Genomic DNA, 23,284 nt, shown 5'->3' on the forward strand with positions numbered 1-23,284 from the left:
TTCTATAACATATCAGGAAAGTTTATTTTAGTGAATTGAGAAATATTGTAAGATTTTGTAAATACATTTGTAAAATTAAAGTTAATTAAAACACAAAATATTAAAATTGTATAACTCATCTTCAAGTTTAAAGAAGTCGTGGTATAAGTTTAATACCTATCAAAATACGGTATTTGCGATCAATTTATATTGAACAAGTAATACAAGGGAAACAACTGCTAAATATTGCTATATGTTCATTAAAAACGGTTCATAAATGATATCATGTGATCGGTATTATATAAACTAACACCTTAACTTAGGCAACTCTCCGTTCAAATGTTTGAGCACGTCTGTTTTATTTTAATTTAGCATCCTTTGTAAACTTGGACACCATTTCGGGTTAAAGTCTTCTATTTCAATGTCACGGTAATGAATTGTTCACTAATTATGTAGATGGTAGAAAAGATAAAGCAAAAAAAAAAGTTTAAGCAACTTAAAAGAAATCTATCCTGGCCATCACGTTTTGTCATTTATTTGTATGCAATAAACATAAACCTGGTTGAAATGACCTATTCAGTATCATAATCTAATAAGAATTTCATAAATAGAAATGGTCGCGCAAAAGTTGAAAATATTAAAAGACAAATTTAAACCTTACTACACAAGTATTACATCATTATTACTATATGTATACATACAATTTTATTACAAGTTGTCAATATATTGACAGGTTATATGGTTCATAAATGAACGGTAATATTGTAAATAACTGTTTATATACGGCCATATAACCTAGTAAAAATTATAACAAATGTTAAATACTGTAGTGAAGAATTGACATTAATTCATAAACTGACTGCAGCCAATTGTACAGAAAATATACACAATTGTCCGACGTAAAACGACGTTACAAGCGTAAAGTATTATAAAAAGAATGAGTGGAAGTTCAATACTGAATTTATTGAACGAGTTGATACCATTATATTGTGCGAGCCTCTGGCGAGCACAATATCATTTTATTGAACGTATTCAATAATTTCAGTTATAAAATAGATAAATACAGAATCCCTAAAGAAAGCCCAATACGGCAAAATTGAAAATGTTGCAGGCTCGGTTTGATTGAGCCTGTTCATGGACGGTACTGGAAAGTGCAAGTTACCGTCCACGCCCCCTAGCACCGGCTTAAGCAGAATTCAACATTTAAACATGAAATAGTAAAATTTTGAATTTAGAAACATCCGCAGATGTGTTCATACGGCGGTTATCATGGAACCTTCAATGTGGCACTTCCGTGCCATTCCATGAAAAGCGGCGTATGGTCCCCAAGTAATAAAAAGCGTGTGCCCTAAACGAGAAAACAATGGGCGGAACTAAATAAAATGGAATTTTGAAAGGGGATCAGAGGTTATGAAGCCTGCGTATCACAGATAAGACGTCAAAAGACAAATTTAAAAAGCAGGCAACACATCCTAAGGGTGATTCAACATTATTCAAGTAGGAATATTGGAACCACCCAACTAGAAAATGCCGAAAAGTTGAAACTAAAAATACCACAAAAACTTACACAAATTTAATATTACATTTATCACATACCAAAAGTAAGACCGTTTTAATAATTGTTGATGTCATGTTGTAGTAATCATGTATTTGCGTGTGTGAGTGTGTAATGAATAATAACATATTGTCCTAGGATGATAATTTGGTCTTAACAGTACATGGGAAAGTCCATTAAAAGGGTAAATATGATAAACAAGATCAACAAGGAAAGGCGGCGTTCAATGAACGCAACCCCCATATGACCAAGCAACAAGAACCCAATGGCAAGGAGCCCAGGTGGACCCCAAACATAAAAAGGACAGGGCAAAGACACGTTAATCATTAAATGATAAATAATTTGTAACTGATTAGGAATTCAAAGAAAATAATAATAAGCCCACAAAGGGGAAGGGGACAGGAGACCGGGGGAAGGGGGGGGGGGGGGTAATCAAAGAAACAAAAACTAGAGGCAATGGGGAAGATACTTACCGTAGACGAGAAAACAACAAGGGACACAAGCAGAAGTGTCACCAAAACAGTATTTAACAACATAGACATTCATCTGAGGAACGCAGAGCGGAATACTCTTGGGGACTTTAAATCGGTAAATGGTGCACCAAACCTCACTCATAGCACCAACATGTTCCTATAAACGAGACAGTGTAAATAAAATGAATCCCTGCCAAGTGAAATTCTAACAGTTGTTATGGTTACAAAAGGCTAAATAAGTAAAACACTAAAATGATCATGTAGAAACATATAAAAGTAAACCCAATGACCATAACAAAAGTACTCAATGTCCTAAAGGAAGACAGAGCAACAAGAAAATCACCTACAAGGGCCCGACGAAGCAAGGCAGAAGACGAACATTAAGACAATTCAGTCCCAAAGGGCTTTACGAACTATCCATCATAGAGTCTCCAACTTGGTCCGTAAGATGCAATCAAAAGAGGAAAGCGTAGTGTCCAACTGTAAAAGGGTTGAACACTAAACATGCAGTATGTCTTAAAATAGTAGGGTCATAACCTCTTTTAATAAAACGTTTAATGATTTTAGTAAAAACAGCAGAAAAATTACCATGACCCAAAATCTTACGAAGTTTGTAAATCACATCGCCATAAAAACCAGGCTGGCTAATCCCTTGTCGCAGAAGGGTTTTTAAATCACTATTGAATTTAGAAATTAAATCAAAGTTACGATTGTAAAATTTAGTAAAATATTTCCGTAATTTATGATAGCGGTAGCCCTGTTTTAGAAGCTTGCTGGTAATAAAAATGTTCCGCTCGTTGAAATCCTTTACGTTGTTACAAGCTCTAGCGAATCTAATTAACTGAAAAACATAAACCCCGTAAGATGTTGCATGGGGTAGGTCTCCATCTAAATGTGGATAATTAACTATACAAAAGTCAAAGTCATCTCTTTTATCATAAATTTTCGTGTGAATAGAATTGTTGTTGATAGTAATATGAAGATCCAAAAATGATGTACTAAAATTTCAAGAGTTCGTTTTATTAAGTTGTAGTTCATGCGGATAAATGTCAGACACCATTTAGTAAGTCTGTATATTATCCGAGATTGATAGTGTCAACAACTATATATAGTTTAATTCTAAGAAGAATGTGTACCGTCGTGATGGCTCAGGTGGTAAGTCAACGTCACTGTAACTTTTAATGATTTGAACTCATAGGTTCGAACCCTACGCTCTGACATGTTACTATGATAAAGTTGATATTGTGTTTCTCCCTCTTTAATTTACTCTGTCTTGTTTGAATATATTTTGTTCTTTTTAATTTCTATTTCTTTTTCTTCCATTTTGTTTCTTTTTTATATCATTTTAAAAATCGAATTATTTTAACACACTGCGATAACGAAATAATAATAATAATTATAATATACATGGATCAATATAAACACACTTTATTCCATTATATTTTTTACATTTCTAATAAAGTGCTTTCCTGACGTTTGACATTATCCTAAAACTTCTTACACAAGTGCATGTCAACCTTTGTACAAATATATTCTATCCTACACATTAGTAACTATTTGGAAATAAGAAAAAGATATATAAAAATCTCATATCTAATTATACCTAACTATGATTCGAACTTGTAAATGCATGAATACAACACAGACACGGACGCTCTGCCTATACTGCGCCATCAAGACACATGGAAATGCCTCGTTTAACTTTGTGTTTTGTTCAGAAGACTTCAAGTAATAGTTACCGTACGAGGAATAGGTCTGCATAGTATTTACAGACCCGGGTGGCGATTTGAAGACGAAGAGAGCGTAGCGATCGAGGTTTTTAAAAGGCCACCGGGTCTGTAAATACTATGCAAACATATTCCGAGTGCGGTAACTATCTTACCTACATGCTCTTTTGTCTTTCTATTCCTTTATCAGTTTTTAACTCAGTATTTATTAATATAACTCACAAGAGGCATATTATTTATGTTCTTTATCATGTTTAAGAAAGCATTCCAAAGCCAAGCAAAAATACCACCCGCTACGCTCTTGTAATTCATTCGTTCACAAATCAGGTGTTATTTGAATATTCTCGTGATTTTCGTGGGGTTTCATTATGTAATAAGGTTAGGTAATGTACTTGTTGAGTCACAGAAAATGAAAATAGAACTTGTCGAGTAGGGAAAGGTAAAATCATTATTTTGATATATGAATACATAACATATTAATAATATAAACAAATATTGAGGAAGATAAAAATGTTTTCTTATCATAAATTAAAACGGAACTTTTTATCTTTATATATAATAAATTTCATGGTAAATAGATGATTAGGCTATTTCTTATATAATCAAAATAGACGATTTTTCAAAAGAAAGTAAAAGACGAGCTTCTGTGAATAAATATTAGTAAGATGGGTTTTGTTGTTGTTGTTTCTTATTGTGGCTGATTTTAAATGTTCTTAGGCCCGTATTCAGAATCGATACTTACACTCACACTCAATGAGTAAATCCCATATAATTGCCTAACGGTTAAGACAGTCCTCACTTTTCAGTAAAGTGGTATTCAGGTTATAAAGTAAATGTCGAGTGAACTCAGGAAAGTTGAGAATCTGTGAGATTAGGAGGGGACTACCTTGAGGTGTCCTCAAGTAAGTTATACTGAATACCACTTAGTTTTGAGTATTGATTTGAATTTATTTCGTCCCATAAACATTTAAGTGCATCAAATACGCGAACTGACAGTATTTTAGAAAAAAATGTTTAAAAACAGATACTTAGGAATGGAGATGATCCCATTAAATTAATGCCAGAAGGTGAATTTTATCAAAATATTTATTTTTCAAAGGGGTGTTCCCAGTGTGATACAACTAGTATGAACTATTAAGAGTGTATTCAGCTCGCGGGATACCAGTACTTATGCCAAAAAGAAATGAACTTATATGATTTCAAATTGGAAATATCTTGAATTTCCTTTTATCCATGAAAATGACTGTTCCTGTGTTTGTCAATGTGACCATCGATGATTTTTGATGATTTGTCGTATTCTTCTAAATATAGGCATATGTATAACAGTTAGATACAAGTTATATCAACCTGTTTGAATTTTGGGATTGACATAGAATTCCCAATCCATATATTTTTGAAGATATTTCAAAGGAAAATGACAGAAAATATCTTCATAGCGTCATGAATAACAATGGCATAAAGTGAGCGTTGACGTCCGACTGAGTATTTTAATTCAAAAAAACAACAATCAAAATCCACGTAGCAAAACAATATCTTGAACATTTGTTTAGCATGATGTATGTAAATTCACTTTACTAAACGAGTACTTAGATCCAGTTTGAAACTTTAATAACAGCTGATAATGAATTCCCGCTTCAGTCGTAAGGTATTCCAGCATCACAATCAAACAGGGTCGTTTTGTTTGTTTGTTTTTGCTGTTTTTACAGGGACTTATGTACAAAATCATTGACTTTGATTCAAGAAATTAAAACGATTAGGATTATATTTTGCAAATACCAACCACAGTCTTGTTAAAAGCATGTTATACCTCTTTCTATTTTAATTCTTTAAAAAAATAATTTAAAACTATTTATAGTTGCACTGAACGTGCAGTAATGTGTTATAATGGTAGAAAAATGTAAACAATGTAGTATTTTGACTTTAATTCAAAATGATAATGCAAGATTATACCCCTTGCAAGAGTTGAAATTTTGAGAAATAAAAGTGATAGAATTTCTGAGGCATAATGGGCCTTTAAAATGTAAAAGATGATTAAAAACGTAATTGTGTATTGCAAACAAAAATTGCATTGACATAAAAATTGGATGCTACTTTCAAAATAAATGTAAAGCTATTGAAATGTTTTTTGTTTTTTTTTTCAGTTCTAAATGCCTGTCATAAGCCTTTCACTCCTTTCTTAGCTTTTTTTTTCGTCCTGTCTTTCAGGTTTTCCAACATTATTTTGCTATTTTGGCATTTACTACTTGAAATACTCTTTAAATATCTCCTCATGATACACGCGTATAATTATTTAAAATCTTTTTTCTTCTTTTAAATTAAGATTTTTAATAATTAATTATTTAACAAAATTGTTCCACTTCGTTAAAATACACTCTTTTAAACGACATGATTACACTTTTACAATGTATATTGATAAAACCGACCGGTCAACTTTTGAATTCTCCCTCACAAGAGGTAAAGTTGAGTAAACAAAACGAATACCACTTTGCACATTGTGAGTTACTTACCGCAAGTCTACTCCAGCGTTACTTCAGGCGACCTTTCGTGAGTTTGAGTCGAGATCGAGATTGAGTATCGTTCCTGAATACGGGCCTTAGAATTTCATCCATGTTTGGAAGAATTTTTTCTTTTGGTGTATTCTTAATAAGCATCATCCGTTATTCATATGTTTGATAAGACCGCATGCAAGCAAAGTGGTCATTACCCCCCCCCCCCACAATTCAGTGTTATTTTACGGTGAATATTGTGTACTGTAATCCATGAGTTTCTCGACTTCACATGTTTTCTATTGTATAGAGAACAATAGAACAAAAACAGGTCGGTATATATTTGCAGACCTGTTAAGCGGTCGGTATAAACAATAATCTGCCTTACCTATTTGTCACATTGTTATTAATCTTTGTTATGTAAACAAAGGCTCAAGGTATCATCCTGGCACAGTATGTCATATGTTTCGGTTCAGATCCGCACCACGAGGCTTGTTATCAAACGCTCCTAACATCTCACGCAGATGATCATCATTAACTTGTTATTAAGATAGGTAGTGACCGGATAATCAGTGATCAAAAATAGAATAAAACGGTAATTTGATTGTCTTAATAGTGAATGCGCGGGATGGGTTTAATTCTGGATCATGTAACCATTCATAGAAGAACAGAAAATTTCGCCATTTTGGTCTTTAAGTGGGGTGGGATGTCTCAAATAGGGCTTTAACAGTATAATTATTCATAAGATCAGTGGAACAGTACAATACCTCTTTAAAAGAAACCGATAACATCTGAAAAATAGAAAGAAGTCAAATACTAAACGAATCGCAATGCCTGGACCCAAATAAAATCGGTCAATCTGCATGAAAATATTTAAGTACTACTGTTAAATGCAATTGATTGGTTGTACGGATGGGGTGACTTTTTATCACACAATAATAAAACTTTGAACAATGTTAAAATATAGGACTATGTAATGACGGCACACATCAGAGACAAGATATCAGCGTACAAATGTTTGATAAAGACAACTTATCAATGTCAGTCGCGATAGTTTAGATAAAGAGGTGAATATATCGACGTGTTGACAAGGTGAACAGATATGACACTGAAACAAAAGTTTAAGTAGGAGTTATGAATATATTTAATGTACCTTTACCTTAAATATAGATAATCAGGATAAAAAGGATAAAAATCTTTAAACTCAAAGTTTTCCAAGAAACTATATCTTATCTTAAAATGTAAAAGCGGACTTAATTTAATAGGACGTAAACTGCCCCCCCCCCCGTTTGATTTGTATTACTACGGTTATAAATTAACCAATTTAAGAAATATCTGTGAAATTAGCCTCCTTATCAATTATCATAAGGAAATGGAACATGTTTTATAGTATGCCCTTCAATACAACGGCGGACAAATCTTTGTCCATTTCATGTGATGCGTGTATGTGGTAGCATGGTCACTTTCCCTACAACATGTGGTCGCATGCTCGAAAATATATTATAAAATGACAACGTTTTCAAAAGTTTATTTGGTACTGAATAGGTCTTTGCTACTTTAAAATAGAAGTCTTACAAGCCCCAAAATACGGAAGCCCATTGAGGCCGTTTTGAGATAGAAGTTAGAAGTTAGATGTTAGATCTAAGAACATAGATCTTAGAACTTAGGTCTTAGCTCTTAGAACTTAGAGGTTCCATATTGGCGGGAACACGCCATATTTACTGCAAAATGGACAAGAAGATGTAAGTGAGATAAGCTCTTTAATTTTATTTTTTAATTTAAAGAATTGCAGAGTTATAGCTAGAACGTTAAAAGATTAAGTGATTAAATATTATAAATAAGAAAAGGGTAAAAAGTATCAATTTCAATGAGAGGCAAATGTCGACGAAGCTATCTTCAACAGGCTGGTACAAACTCCATAAGTGGATATTTTAGCCAGTTCTAGCTATTTTAGCCGAACCTGTCTACCAAAAAATCTACGATGAGGGCACAAGCGATGAACCTGTTGCCTATATTTATGTAATTATCAATTATCAAATTTAAAACATTATTTAAAATTGTGTATCTGTTAGTTTTATGATAATTAAAAAATGTCGGTTTTCTAATGTGTATTAAAATAATTTAATTATTTATCCTATTTCAGAATATTCTTCATCCCTTTTCCGGATGATGAAAATGGTTTCTAAATTAGTATCTAGGTTTGGAGTTTGGTTGTTTGTTGTTTCACCAGTAACAAGTGTTGTAATCACATATTTAGCTGCCATTCCAAAGGGGCGCATTGAACAAGACTAGAACCGATCGACTTTGTGTGGCATGCAAATGTTACGGCAAGTTAAAGTCATGTTGAGTTTGCATCCTCGGAGCGATCTGTACAGTCGACTCATTTTATGGCTCAAATAGTATCAAACAAAGACAGCTCGCCGGCAGTGAAAACGTCATACTACCCAGACACATTAGAGGAACTGAAAATTCTCAAATATAACGGCACAGAAAGCGTAACATGGTTGAAAAATTTGGATTAGAATGGATTAGATCCAAGCAGAACTATACATGTAAGATAAACCCAAAGAGTTTTTGAAATACCTTTCGGAAGACCTGATACAATATATTTTGTACCTGGAATCTATGGTTGGCATAACTTTAGTCATCGTGTTGAACAATAAGACATACAGATGTGCCAGAACTTTGTGGATCACTTACACGGTCTCATTAAAACGAAACCGAGAAACTTGTTCGAGTGGTGTCGTCGAATAACAGAAAGCTTTTGAAGCCATTAAACGAATCGTTAACATTGTACCTTGATTTTTTTTACAGATGATTGTGGAGCATTTACAATGACTTACAATGAACATGTAATTTGATTTCGTGTTGGCATTCATACTTATAGATAAGAAATTATATTATTTTTTAATTATTTTATTAATTATATCATTGATTATATATTATATTCTAACATAGATTTATGTGATTTTAGACCCCCAATATTATCCTTTAGGGTTAATGATGCCTGGACCTTTTGAAAAACATATTAAACTGTTTCAAGATTACTGTTTATATGGAACGCCTGGTGTAGTCAGAGCTTCAATAAATGGTCCGATCAAATTGTGTGTCTATTCTACATTTAAAATTTCATTTATGTTCACTTTTTTTAGCGGCGAATTCTTCCGTGTTTCCATTTCTACCAGGTCAAGATCACAGTGGCCACTCAAATAAAAGATAACCATTGCCTTGATTTAAACAAAGTGCACTTCTGTATCAATATTTGATGACATTATCAGTGTTTTAATACTGATTTGCGTTACCATGATACATATGTATATTAAAAGTATTGAAATAAAATGCCATTTGCTACAATTTCCTAAGGTGACAAAAGTGCATTATTATGCACAAATGATGGATGGCGTGACTTGTTCTTGGCTTCAAATATGGCTGCAGTATATTCACATGGACATTTCATTACTGATAGAAACAATATAATCTAACAATTTAAGTTTGGCAGGGTACCGAAAGATGGTTTATCAAGCAATTGTTGTATAACTAGGCTAAGCTATAATACTAGATATAAAATGTGCTAAAAAATAATGAAAGGATCCATAGCGATTTTATAAAAACTTCATACAATTATTGTGGCTATAGTTGCATGTTGCCTTAAATTGCAGTGATGAGACAAAACAGTTTGCAAACGTATTTTTGGTTTATATGCAGAACGTTAATTGATTTTGTGCGTGTGTGTGTCGGCCTTTTAGTCAAAGAAGTGTCAGCATCAGAAAAACCATTTCAACTGATTTCACACTATACATCTGCACTTGCGCGTGCCTTTCAGACTAATTATGACGTGTGTTTAATGCCCGGGCCAACAGGTATAACAATGCGGTACAGACAAAATCGGAGTATAACAGAGCTGAGACCCTGTCTCGATCAATCGAAATATAAGGTTTCAAACAGGTGGTCCAAGAGGGGACCGTGGCAGTGAAGGACCTACAAAGTGGCCTTAACATGGTCCAACTATCTTAGAACTTAGACATTAGAAATTAGTTCTTAGAACTTAGACATTAGAACTAAGACATTCGAAATTAGTTCTTAGAACTTAAATATTAGAACTTAAACATTCGAAATTAGTTCTTAGAACTTAGACATTAGAACTTAGACATTAGAAATTATTTTTTAGGACTTAGACATTAGAACTTAGACATTTGAATTTAGTTCTTAGAACTTAGTTATTAGAACTTAGACATTAGAACTTAGTTATAAAATTTTAAAACAATCTGTTTTGAAAGAGGTAAAAGATGGAAACATAGCTCCGTTATCATACATAAAACTTTATTAAAGCAACAGTAATCATACATAAAAAATATTTTAAGTAACAGTAAACTACAAAACATGAAACAAGGCACATGTCTCATTTATCACACAAAAAAAGAATATCTACCTCTCGACAAGAACATGTCAATAGCGTGCAAACTTTAGAAACCATTGATACTTAAGGTCAATGATATCTGTAGGTCTACATACAATATTTATAGAAAAAAAATCGAATGAACAAAATTCTTATTTTTAAACGTTTTGTTAATAGTTTAAAAAATTAAGCGTTTCTTAATCCGTTATATTCAAAATATATATGCACATGAACTTGAAATTGAACCAGAACGATGAACTAAGAACTTGGATATACAGTTCTGTAAAATGGCAAATTAGTTAAATGTGTCAAGGCAATATGACGCTATCAATGCGGCGAGTTGTTGCTGTTTGTTACTTTTAGACATGAAATGTGTCGACTGTACCCGTCGATCGCTCCGTGAATGCAGAATCCACACAGCTTTAACTTATCGTTACCATTTACATGCCACACAAAGTAAAGACCTTTTGAGACATAATTTCGCCGATCTGTTATTAGTTCATTTGTGATCGCTTTGTAGCAATAGCTCATCACAGAATCTCTACACATTGCAACCGGTAGTCTGTCAGCAGTTTGTGCTACATCGATCTATACCTACACACTTGGTACTCCTCTGGATTACTACAATAATGGGGTCCCTTCCATCGTCCTTTGGTGTACGTGTTTTGCGTTGGATAACTTGTTAAATGCGCCCCTCTGAGAATGACAGCTAAATCCATGATCACAACACTAGATACTGGTGTTATAACAGCCAATTCCAAACATCCATGCCCATGTAGAAACAATTTTCGTCGTCCTGAAAGGAATATCTGCAAAAGGAAAAATAATCAAACTATTTTAATACACATTAGAAAACCGACATTTTTTTAATTATTTTAAAACTATTAGATACACAATTTAAATAGCGTTTCACATTGTGATACATAAATACAGGCAACAGATATATCAGTTTCAAAGCTTGTGTCCGCCATCGAAGATCTTTTTGGTAGACAGGTTCGGCTAGAATAGCTAGAACTGACTATAATAGTTACTTATGGAGTTCATTTGTCCCTGCTTCTTGTATATAGCTTGTTCGACTTTTGTCTCCTATTAAAATAAGTTGGGTTTTTTTATTTATAATATATCATCATTTAATCATTTAACGTTCTAGCTATTTCTCTGCAATTTTTTAAATAAAAAAGAAAATTAAAAAAATATAATATAAAGTTTATCTTACTTACATCTTCTTGTCTATCTTGCAGTAAATATTGCGTTTTCCCGCCTATACGGAACCTCTAAGTTTTAAGAGCTAAGACCTAAGTTCTAAGATCTAAGTTCTTAGATCTAACATCTAAGTTCTAACTTCTATCTCAAAACGGCCTCAATGGGCTTCCGTACCAAAAGTACTTATCAGCTTTAATTAGAAGCATTAAATGCCTAATTCCAATTTGTAACTAAATAGGATTGTGTACTTATGAAAACAAATATAATTACAAAATTGTAACTCTAAATAAGAATGACATTATTTTTACTATATATGTTAAGACATTACTCAATGTATTTAATACCACCAAATAACATGAACTAAATGTTTGTGACGGTTACAACATTAAACAGCAAAGAAAATCGTCCGACATTTTACAATATATAAAAAACAAAACAAAACAAAAAACATTGTGACATATAACGGCAGAAGATTTTGTGACGTGTAGTGGCAATTGCGACATTAAGCGATAATGGTGCGACATTTAGCGGCGTTGTGACATATAACGACGCCATAGTGTAACAGTTTCATTGTGACATATAACGGCAGAAGATTTTGTGACGTGTAGTGGCAAGTGCGACATTAAGCGGAAATGGTGCGACATTTAGCGTCGTTGTGGCATACATGTATATCGATGCCACAGTGTTACTGTCAAGAAATAGCTGAGTAACGCTTTATTTGTAAAAGGATGCGTTGTCGGATATTTGAAAGAGTAATACTAATCAATCAAGTGCTTAGGTATATATTATGAAAAACAATTTTTGAATTTAAATTTATTTGCAGTAATATGTTTTGTATTTTCTTTCGGTGTCTGAAAAACCTGCTTGACAAATAAACCAGTAGAACTGAATGTTTTTTTTGCTTTTTGTTTTTTTTTTCCCGTAGATAACGGGAGTATTAGTTTATACCCATTTAATGTACACATATTTGACCAAAGGTGTATAGTATTACAGTTAAACTATTTATCAAACTCGTAGTTGGTGCATGTATATAGATAGGTTTTGACCTCTTCAATATCATTCACATATGAGACAATCGTATCTACTGATATCTTTATCCAAGCGATTAAATGTGATGTGACAAATAGTCATAATTATAATGAGTAAGCTATCTCAGTTTTTATAAATTAAAACAAATACTTTTAAACTGTGATTGAAATCGTAGTGTATGCTATCTCAGTTCTATTTTCTACCCCAACAAGGGCATATTATTCAACATTTAGAAGGGCACATTATTCAACATTTAGAAGGGCACATTATTCAAGATTTAGAAGGGCACATTATTCAACATTTAGAAGGGCACATTATTCTACATTTAGAACGAATAGAGTTGGTGTCATTAGACATATGTTGGTAACTCTTTATGATGTTAAGTATTGACTATTGATTCGCATTGTTTTGGTATAACGTTGACAGATTTTCTGTGAAGTACACAAATTAAGGTTGAAATTAGAGAGTTACCAACGTTACTTCTTCCCAAATATTTGATCAAAGAAATACAGACAAAGTAAGGGCGGCGTGTCTAGAGGACAGCTGAACACACGTCCTTATATTTTTTCCTTTCCCACATAAGGTTTTATATGTCGTGCAATAGAATAGACTATTGTCAATTATATCGATGACGGGTTTTTTGTTTGCAAGGAACATAGCATCTGACGTTATAGTGCAACGTTTTAAAAGAATGTTCAAAACAACAACAACAACAAAAATAGCGTCATGATGGGCGATTATTTCATGCATCGTTGAAATCATAATCATACTAGTTACGAAAAAAAAAACATTTGTGCATGTTTTAACTCTGATCGAGTATAATAAAATCTTTATTCATAATTATATAAGCATATAAAAAACACTGTCGATTGCATTTACCATTTTAATTGATTGCTTTATGTAAGATCTTTGCTCCCTGCATTCTAATGAATTTTCAATTATTTCTCCAAATTATTTGTTAAAAAATAAAGTGAAGAAAGTAGTAAATATAAATTAAACCCTACATGATTTGTATGTTTTATTGGTGTTTCAACAGACCATGTGTACAGTACCACGTACATTTGAAAATACCAAAACAGACAACTGTAATATTGTATGTTTACTGAGATATATTCCATCCTTAATATTATACCATAATTATTATGTTAAGAAGTGTCATTAGTAAATATATTGAAAAAATAACATCGCACCTTAATATATCGATAATTCCGGCATTTATATGCCGATAACTGTTTAAACTATATTGAATAACTATTTTCTATAGAAGTAAAAATACTGCTTTGTTTACCTTTTGATACATTAACGACACATTACTGCACGCTCAGCGCATTTGTCTTCGCTTGTTACACATCTGACATGTTCTTAATCCACAATTTAAAAGATATAAACAATTGTCTGATTTTTCAAAAGCCTTTTAAAAAATATGGATTTTTTTTTAAACAGCCAATACAACCTGGTTAGATAGGGACTACATGTACACGATATTGGTGTGGATTGAAAATAATTAATCGGGCACTGATGTAAACACAAGAAAACCCAATCTGACATGTAAGTGTCTTGAAAACTTAATAAAATAATTCTGAATAATAAGATGAAACTTTTTTTATGAATTATTTCTATTCGTGCTCAATTCCTACGCACCGGTGTTGAATAACCGATAAACACAGCTGAAAAACATTATTTCTTAAATGAACTATATTTAATAGATGTACGGTTGGTTCAAGTGAAAGTCAAAGCCATCACTGGTAGAAGAATTGTTATGTACCCATATAATTGAAATATCTCATTTAATTAATACAAAGCGGAACAACCATATTTATATCATAAGATTTATCAGAAATTACGTATCAAATAAAGTCAAAATAAAGAACAGCAAAAGTCCTGTGACGAGTCTCGTATGTATAGTGTACCCAATTGTTAACACATGATTTGTCACATGATAGAAACCAGATAGTAAACAAATAAGTATAATATATAGGCCCCGTTAAATTAAAATCAATTATTTTGATTTTTGTTTGTGAATAGAAAGAGGGACTAATTGCAATGGAGTAATATTAAACAGCGATAAAAGTAAGTTTTTATATCGTCATATATGGTATCAAATACATACACTTTCATATTAAGTTATGGTATTTAAGAACAAATCACATTTCATACTTTATTTCCTTTGTGCATTTAATATATACGTAACAACAACAACAACAACAACAACAACAACAACAACAACAACATAAACTTTATTTAGCTCAAGCAATGATAACAAGCATGTGAGCATACAGCGAATAAAACAAACAAAAATACCTTGTGAGGTCACGTGACAGATTGTTTGCTTAACGGGGTTGACAATAGTGATAGTGTTACTTCATTTATTTCTTGAAAAGGACTATAAATTCTTGTTTTGGAATGTTCCTTTTTCGGATATTGGGTGGCTGAAACTAATTTATTAATCTACACTTTTTAATAGTAATGTGAATTTTGAAAACTATAAACACTGTTGTAAAGTTGGATTCCAACTACAACAGGTTATATAATCATTACATAATATTATATAATATTACTCAAGAAGTAAATCATATATAATCTTCATACATATTTAGGGTTTAAACTTTAACTTAGATTTAAGTTTATTTTAAAGTTTAATCATATTGAACATGTATTGTTTTATAAACATTTCATTCTCATCATTCATAAGTTTAATGTTGATTATAGTTTGTAGAACTTATTGATATATAATCTTTAATGGCATAAGACTCTTTATACACAATATATAGAGAATGGTTCTACTTTCACTTATACTGGCCTTTAAACTTAGTTAGATACAAGTTACTGATTTAGCATTTATATATGTTTGTAAATATGTTTAGTTGATATTAGTTTCTAGTTTTATTGTTTAGAATATTTTTGTAAAAGTTTTTTACTTTATTATTTTTGTGATCATGGTCAATTGATACTGTTGCAAAATTTTCCATGAATCATAATCTATTTTTAGGATAGTTATGTAAAGCCCTAATGAGCTCTGATTGGCTAAAATTCCTTGACCAATCAGAGCAGTTCTGCATTTTACTGGTTCCACACAAAGTTCTGGTTCCCAGTAGTGTGCATAAATACAGGCACTTTACACAATTTTGTCATTCTGCTGCTAATTTTTGGAAAAGTAAGATCTCTAAAAGCTCTCTAAGGTTAATTAATTAATTATTTAATTTATTTTAGGCACTTTGGCATTTAAATGAACCTTAGAGATTATCTAAATTCACTAAAACATTTTTTGATAAATTTGTAAGTAATTTTTGTAAGTTCTTTTTAACAGAGTTAATTAAGATTAATTACTATCTTATCTTTGTTTTAAGTGGCAGCCATCTTGAGTTATTAGATCTTTAGTTTTGTTGATACATATTAAAACAGGGCTTGCTACTATTCAGATTTATTAGTTTAATAGCACAGAATCATTAAGGTTATTTTTCATATTTTCATTAATTTTATAACAGTTTAAACAACTTTCAACTGGTTTAAATCTTTTATTCTCTAGTTTATTTTGATTATCATATTTTTGGTGAATTACAAACAGTTACTAAAGTACATTTTGTCAATTGTCTAGTTTTAAGTAACTTTAAGTTAAGTGTAAATAAAAACTTAGTTCATTAAAAATTTGGTTGATTTAAATTTATTCAACATTTGTGTTTTATTTCGCTTTGCATTCAAAGGGTGGTGTCATCCTGACGATTAGATTTTTCCCTCTTAAAGAGTACTCCTGAGCAAACTAAGAACATTAAAAAGTAAATATTAGGTAATAAGTAACTAAATTCTATTTATAGAAAACATAAGGCTTTTAATTTTCAACACCACAACAATGGTGTCAAGTGGGATAGAGGCCGGCTTCTATTTTTAGAAACACTTATTAACATATTATTTTTTATCACCACAACAACACCATTTTATATTGTTTTTAAAAGAAACAGAGTTTATTCGTATTGTATTTGTGCAGCCTGAATTAAATCACTGCATCGAAACCGCGCTATACCCAAAAGGTAGTGTAATCGTCCGCTGTGTAAAGCTTCGCAAGTAAGATAAATTAATTAATAGATGATTATCAACGAATGATTAGTTTAAATATTCGAAAGATGGATATAAAATGTTTCGAAGCATCTGGAAGTATTCACCATTTGATCATAAATGTATCAGTTTAGCAAATTTAGCAGAATACTAAGAAATGTCATAACCTGATAATGTCACGTGTCTTCACAGAAGTAGAACATGTAAACATCAATTAAATAAGAATATGCATAGTTATTGTATACTCGTGGAAAAGGATTAATTTGATTGTATACAACTGATAAACTACATCTATATAGGCATATTGACAGGTGTAAAATGGTAATGAAAATGGTAATGAAAATAAGCATGACCTATATTCAACAAGGGGAAAAAATGTGTACTAGATCTAATGAGAAAAAAAACAAAAACAAAAACCTGACCTACATCCAACATAAGGAAAAACGTGTACTCAGGACTGTAAAACTAGAACTAGAGAAGTCAAGGGAAAAAAGCTTGACCTATGAAAAAAAAGAATAGAAAATAACCATATGAGTTAATCTGTATCAATGAAATGACAAGGTCATTTTCAAAAAGTTCCAACTCATCTTACTTCTAAAATCTAGATTGTAGTGGTGGTATATAAACATAACCTATAATTATATCACTACAACAATAAATATTATTAATTTTTATCCATAATGCATATTCAGATTTTTTGCATTTTCTGCTTTTCTGAGAGTAAACATCGTTGGTACTATTAGTGCTCTCAGAATCACTATGGTTTGAATTTTCTGATTGCATTTCGACGACAGTATCACTGTCAATATTGATAGCGGTCTGTTTGCTGTTCGATGATACCTGTATATGTGGATATTCACTTTGTTTATTAATGCTATTTGTCATATGTTCGTAATTTATGGTTCTTGGCCTTTGTATGGTTTCCTTCCAATCTGGGAACTCGTCCTGGACGACCTTTCTATTTACTATGAGCTTTGCGGAATAGCCTATAAATACCCTTTTAACTATGGATACTGCGTTGCTTTTGTACTCTGGCCAAATTTTAGTCCGTGCAGCAACTATTTCCTGGGGGTAATCTCTGTTTATTCCATAATTTGTGTTTTTCATAAGGTTGTCTTATGAGAGGATATATTCAACATCTTTCCTCTGTGAGAAGGTACAAATAATTGGTCTACTCTTGCCACGTGGTGCTCAAATTCGATGGCAGTCTTCTACACAGATGCTACTGGTATCAATATCTAGATACTGCTCAAGGAGCAAGCAAGCGTATCTTCACAGTTCTCATTCAAGTACAGCTCTTGAATACCTCTGAATATGTGATTGTTTCTACGACTTCTTGCCTCTTGGTCTATACTCTTGTATTGCTGGGTTTTTAGGTAATATGTAGTTTTATCATGTTCTTCTTCTATGTTGTCAATTTTTGTTTCGACGGCTTGCAGACGTTGCGTCAACTCACTACTATTAGCAATCATGTCATACAAGGCATTAAGTTTCCGATCAGTGTCCATTTTCACAAATTCATTTTTATATACGCATTTAGTATTTTTCATATTGCTATTATCACAAATGTCTGCGTACGAAACCCCTGTAGATCTTCTTTTACGCTTGAACACTGACCAATCTGCCCGTGCACGAGATCCGCCATCTTGTGTTGTCCCACCTGGTATACCTGATTTTACCTGTGCAGATTTGCCGCTTAAATTTTGTCCAAATTCCAAATTAAAAGCCATAGTTTTACCCTATGAAATCCGTATATTAACTCTGACACTGTTTTTTCACAAAAAGTTATTTAAAATATATGAGTTATTTCCACAAACCCACAAAAGTCACCGGAGCAATTAACGTGTATTTCACTACCAACTGTCACGTGAACAAAACAAAACTTCCGATTTCAATACATATTTTGTGATATAATGTATTTCACTATCTTTCACTATATGCTTCCGCAGATGCTTCTGTTGAACAGAAATGATCACAGGTCAAATAATAGAAATCAGCTTAAGATGACATCTCTTTCTAAAGTGGTGGAGTGGTGGATGTTAAAGACGAGACTAAAAAACCGAGCAACATATCATTACGTTAATCATACAGTATTTAAGTAGAAATTATAGAAATATTAAAATCATCCAGGGATTTTTCTTTTAAATTGTAATGTCAAAAAAGAAAACAAAATGTATATAACAAACCAAAAAGGTATATGATAAGGATTCAATACTTCCACCTCTTACTGAAACAAACATTCCTAGCCTATCAAACATTTACATAACGCAGCAGGATGTACTTGAATCATTACCCTTAATAGATCCCTCAAAAGCATGTGGCCCAGACCTTGTAAGCCCTAAATTACTACGAGAAGCCGCGCCTGTTTTAGCCAGTCCACTCGCAGCCTTTTATAACAAGCTTATTCGTTCTTCTTCCTGTCCTACACCCTGGAAACTTGCTAATGTAACTCCTATTTTTAAGAAATCTGATCCAACACGTCCCGAAAATTACCGCCCTATCTCATTGTTAAGCTGTATCGGAAAATTGATGGAAAGATGTGTTCATAAGTATCTGTATAATCATCTTGTCACTAATAATTTGCTTACTCCTCACCAATCAGGTTTTATAAGAAGTGACTCAACAGTTAATCAATTAGTTTACCTATTCAATGATATTTGTCAAGCTCTCGATCAGGGTAAAGAGGTTAGGGCTGTATTTTGTGACATCTCCAAAACCTTTGATCGAGTATAGCATCTAGGTCTTCTCTTCAAACTATCTTCATTGGGTTTAAATGGATCGCTTCTTCAATGGTTCTCCTCCTATTTGTCTTGCAGGCGACAAAGAGTCCAGTACAGAAATGTATCCTCAGCATGGGTTTCTATCTCCGCAGGTGTCCCTCAAGGTTCAATTCTTGGTCCCCTTTTGTTTCTTGTTTACATCAATGATATCGTAAATGACATATCTTCTAACATAAAACTTTTTGCGGATGACACGAGTTTGTATACTCGTAGATAACCCACTTACTGCAGCAACCAGTCTTAACTCAGACTTAGATCGGATACATTCTTGAGCCAATACTTGGCCTGTTTCTTTTAATCCAGAAAAAACAAAAACAATTACTCTTTCAAGGAAATTATCTAAACCGTCTCATCCTACACTTAGTTATAACTCTATACCAATATCTCAGGTCACATCACATAAACATCTTGGTGTTACTTTATCTCATGATGCCCGTTGGAAAACCCATATTCATCTATTACTTGATAAGGCCTGGAAAAGAATCGGACTACTCAGAAGTTTTAAATTTCTTTTATCACGAATAAGTTAAGAACGCATGTATTATTCATTCGTCCGCCTTCTTCTTGAATATGCTGATGTAGTCTAGGATAACTTAACTAACGAACTAAATAAAGAAATAGAATCCGTTCACAATGAAGCAGCTAGAATAGTCGCAGGCGCTACCAAACTGTGTAATATTAACAAACTCATCAGTGAACTTGGGTGGGAATCATTAGAAAATAGAAGAAATAAACACAAATTAATCTTATTGTATAAAATGAAAAACCATATATCACCTTCTTATCTTTCAAATCTTCTAACTCCCACCCAACAAAGTACATATAACCTTAGACATATTGACGATTTAACTCCAGTTCCAACCAGAACACTTTTATACTCAAAATCATTTCTACCTTCTACTATTCGCACCTGGAATTCTCTTCCTGAAACTCTTCGATCTAGTCCAACTTTAAACATATTTAAGTCCAAAATAACCCCTAAATATCAAAAGACCACCGCCTTACTATAATACAGGCACAAAATCAAATCCTGGACACAAGATTAAGATTAGGATGTAGTTCATTGAACGAGGGTCTGTTCAGAAGGTCTATTGTGAAAAGTCCAACATACAAATGCGGAATGAGAGAAACTGTATCTCACTTCTTATTGCAATGTACCAAATACAGAAATATACGCGAAAGATTTCTCACTAATTTAAATTGTCCGGCTACAGTAAATAATCTTCTTTACGGTAACGAACGTCTCTCTTCTGATGAAAACAAAACCCCCTTTCAGAATGTCCAAAAATTTATTACACAATCGAAGCGCTTTTTGTAAGAATTACTATCAGTGTGAATAAACTTGGCCTTTCCGTACGCTCATATTTCCTTACATGTTAATCTTAATTATTAAACTCCGGTATATATATTCAATCACACCTTTCCTTACATTCTTCCTTTCTTTTAACATTTCACCATAATTTACCTTAGTTTTTCTATAGTGATAATTCAACAATCAACAATAATAACCCAAAATTTAAAGGACTACTTTCTGCAAGAATGTTCATCAAATATATAAACATTTCAAAGCTCCGATGTTAAAGCAACTGAAACAGTATTTGGGCTGAAAGATACATAAATATTATAAACATTAGATTATTTAGATTTGCGTTAGCCACAAAAGTTTCCAAACAGTCATAATGCTAATTATTACATGGGGAAGGTAACATAGCAATTATGGAGAAGGAAGACTGTGTTTGATTTGTCAGAAGGAAACTTACATTAAAACAAAGCATACGGTTCATAAAGAAATTGTATTTCCATAAAAATATTGCATTGTAACATAAGTTAACAAATTTTATATATTCAGAATAGTTGTAACTCAATTTGATGCGATCAAATAGATCAGAATAACTTAGATAAATTAAAGTGTAGCTTAATGTAGTCCGCTACGGTTCCAGTACGGACACACAATGGTAAGAGTACAGAGTTCGAGGGATTTACCACCAAAAGCCCCGGGAGATCCACGGATTGTTACGGACCGAAACGGTTCGATACGGAGCGACACGAATCAGGACGGACGCACTACGGATACACTACGGTCTGCGAAGGTATTAGCACGGGTAAGTACAAATAAGTACGGTCTGATACGGAGAAGAACGAATTGATACGGAGAAGAACAAATTGCCAAGGATCTATACGGACCTATTATATCCGTCCACAACTCCTTGCATTCTCATTTTCAAAATGCCTCACAAGAAAAGAACACTTAGAAAACGAATTGCAGAGTTCAATGATTTTGGCGGAAAGGATTCGGCCTCATCGCGTCCGACCCCGAGACATATCAGGTCCGATTATAGTAAATTTCTTGAAGGACGCCGGATCCTAAACAAATTCGGACATGAGAGCCTCATACTAAACATGAAGGGGTCTTCGTAGAAGCTCATCTTTAGTCCACCATTTCCTCTGTCTTACCTGATTAGATAATTATGGACTATTAGTCATTAATGTTGATCAATACTGCTTTACTTTTGATTTCATTTTACAATTACATTAATTATCGTGAATGTCTATGTTTTAAGAATATGTAAAAATCTTGTTAATCTTATTATCACTAAAGGGCCAGCGTCCGAGGCTTATGAGACAATTCGTTTAATGTACATATTTACTCCAATTTCACGATCCAATGTTTTTTTTAAAAATATGTAAGATTAAAGTGTTATTCTTTTACTTATTATTGTACGATATTAACACATCTTTTTCTCTATGCATGTCATCAAGCAACTCGACCACTATCTCCGCATTCTGAGCCATATCAATAAACAGTTGCAGCCAGTTAATGGCAATTATCATTTATAGAATGTTCACGCAAATGTGTATTTTTTAACAATCTTGGCTTTCCGTGGCAATGCAGTATTAATCCGTATTAAAACCGTAGCTTAAACGTAGGGTAACCGTACAAATACATAGTTATCCGTTCCAAACCGTGGAAATCCTTGACAAGTTCGAGCCTACGAATCAGTACGGACTAGTACGGTTTCCGCACGGACCAGTGCGTATCAGTACGGTTTAATACAACTAATGGGTATACGCACGTTGATTTTTCCGTAGAAAATTTGTGTGCATGTTCAAAAATTGTCAAGGATCGCTACGGATATACAAGGACTACTACGATTGATTACGGTTACAATACGTAGAGCTACTGACAAGTACGGATAGCTACGGACGATTCCGGAATAAATCCGTGGGTTTTCCGTGGGCGTTTTCCGTGAAAATGTGACCGTGGTATAACGGGAAAAGGAAAAAAACGATGCAACGGAAAGTTTTATTCCATTTCATTTACAAATATGCGCACAGAGCAGGACATATATTTATCATTAAGATATCGAACAATTAGAGAAAATAAGAATCCCTAAAGAAAGTCTGATTGAGCCTGTTCATGGACGGTGCTGTCAAGTGCAAACTACCCTCCACGCCCCCTAGCACTGACTTAAGCAGAATTCAATATTTAACATGAACTAGCACAATTTTGAATTTTGAAACATCCGCAGATGTGTTCCTTTTGCGGATAAAGACATAACGAAGACATAGCAAATTAATTTCGGTAATTGACGCGGTTTTTTTGTG

This window comes from Ruditapes philippinarum, unplaced genomic scaffold (assembly GCF_026571515.1).
Source record: "Ruditapes philippinarum isolate M1 unplaced genomic scaffold, ASM2657151v2 ctg3589_1_1_1_1, whole genome shotgun sequence".
Taxonomy (NCBI): domain Eukaryota; kingdom Metazoa; phylum Mollusca; class Bivalvia; order Venerida; family Veneridae; genus Ruditapes; species Ruditapes philippinarum.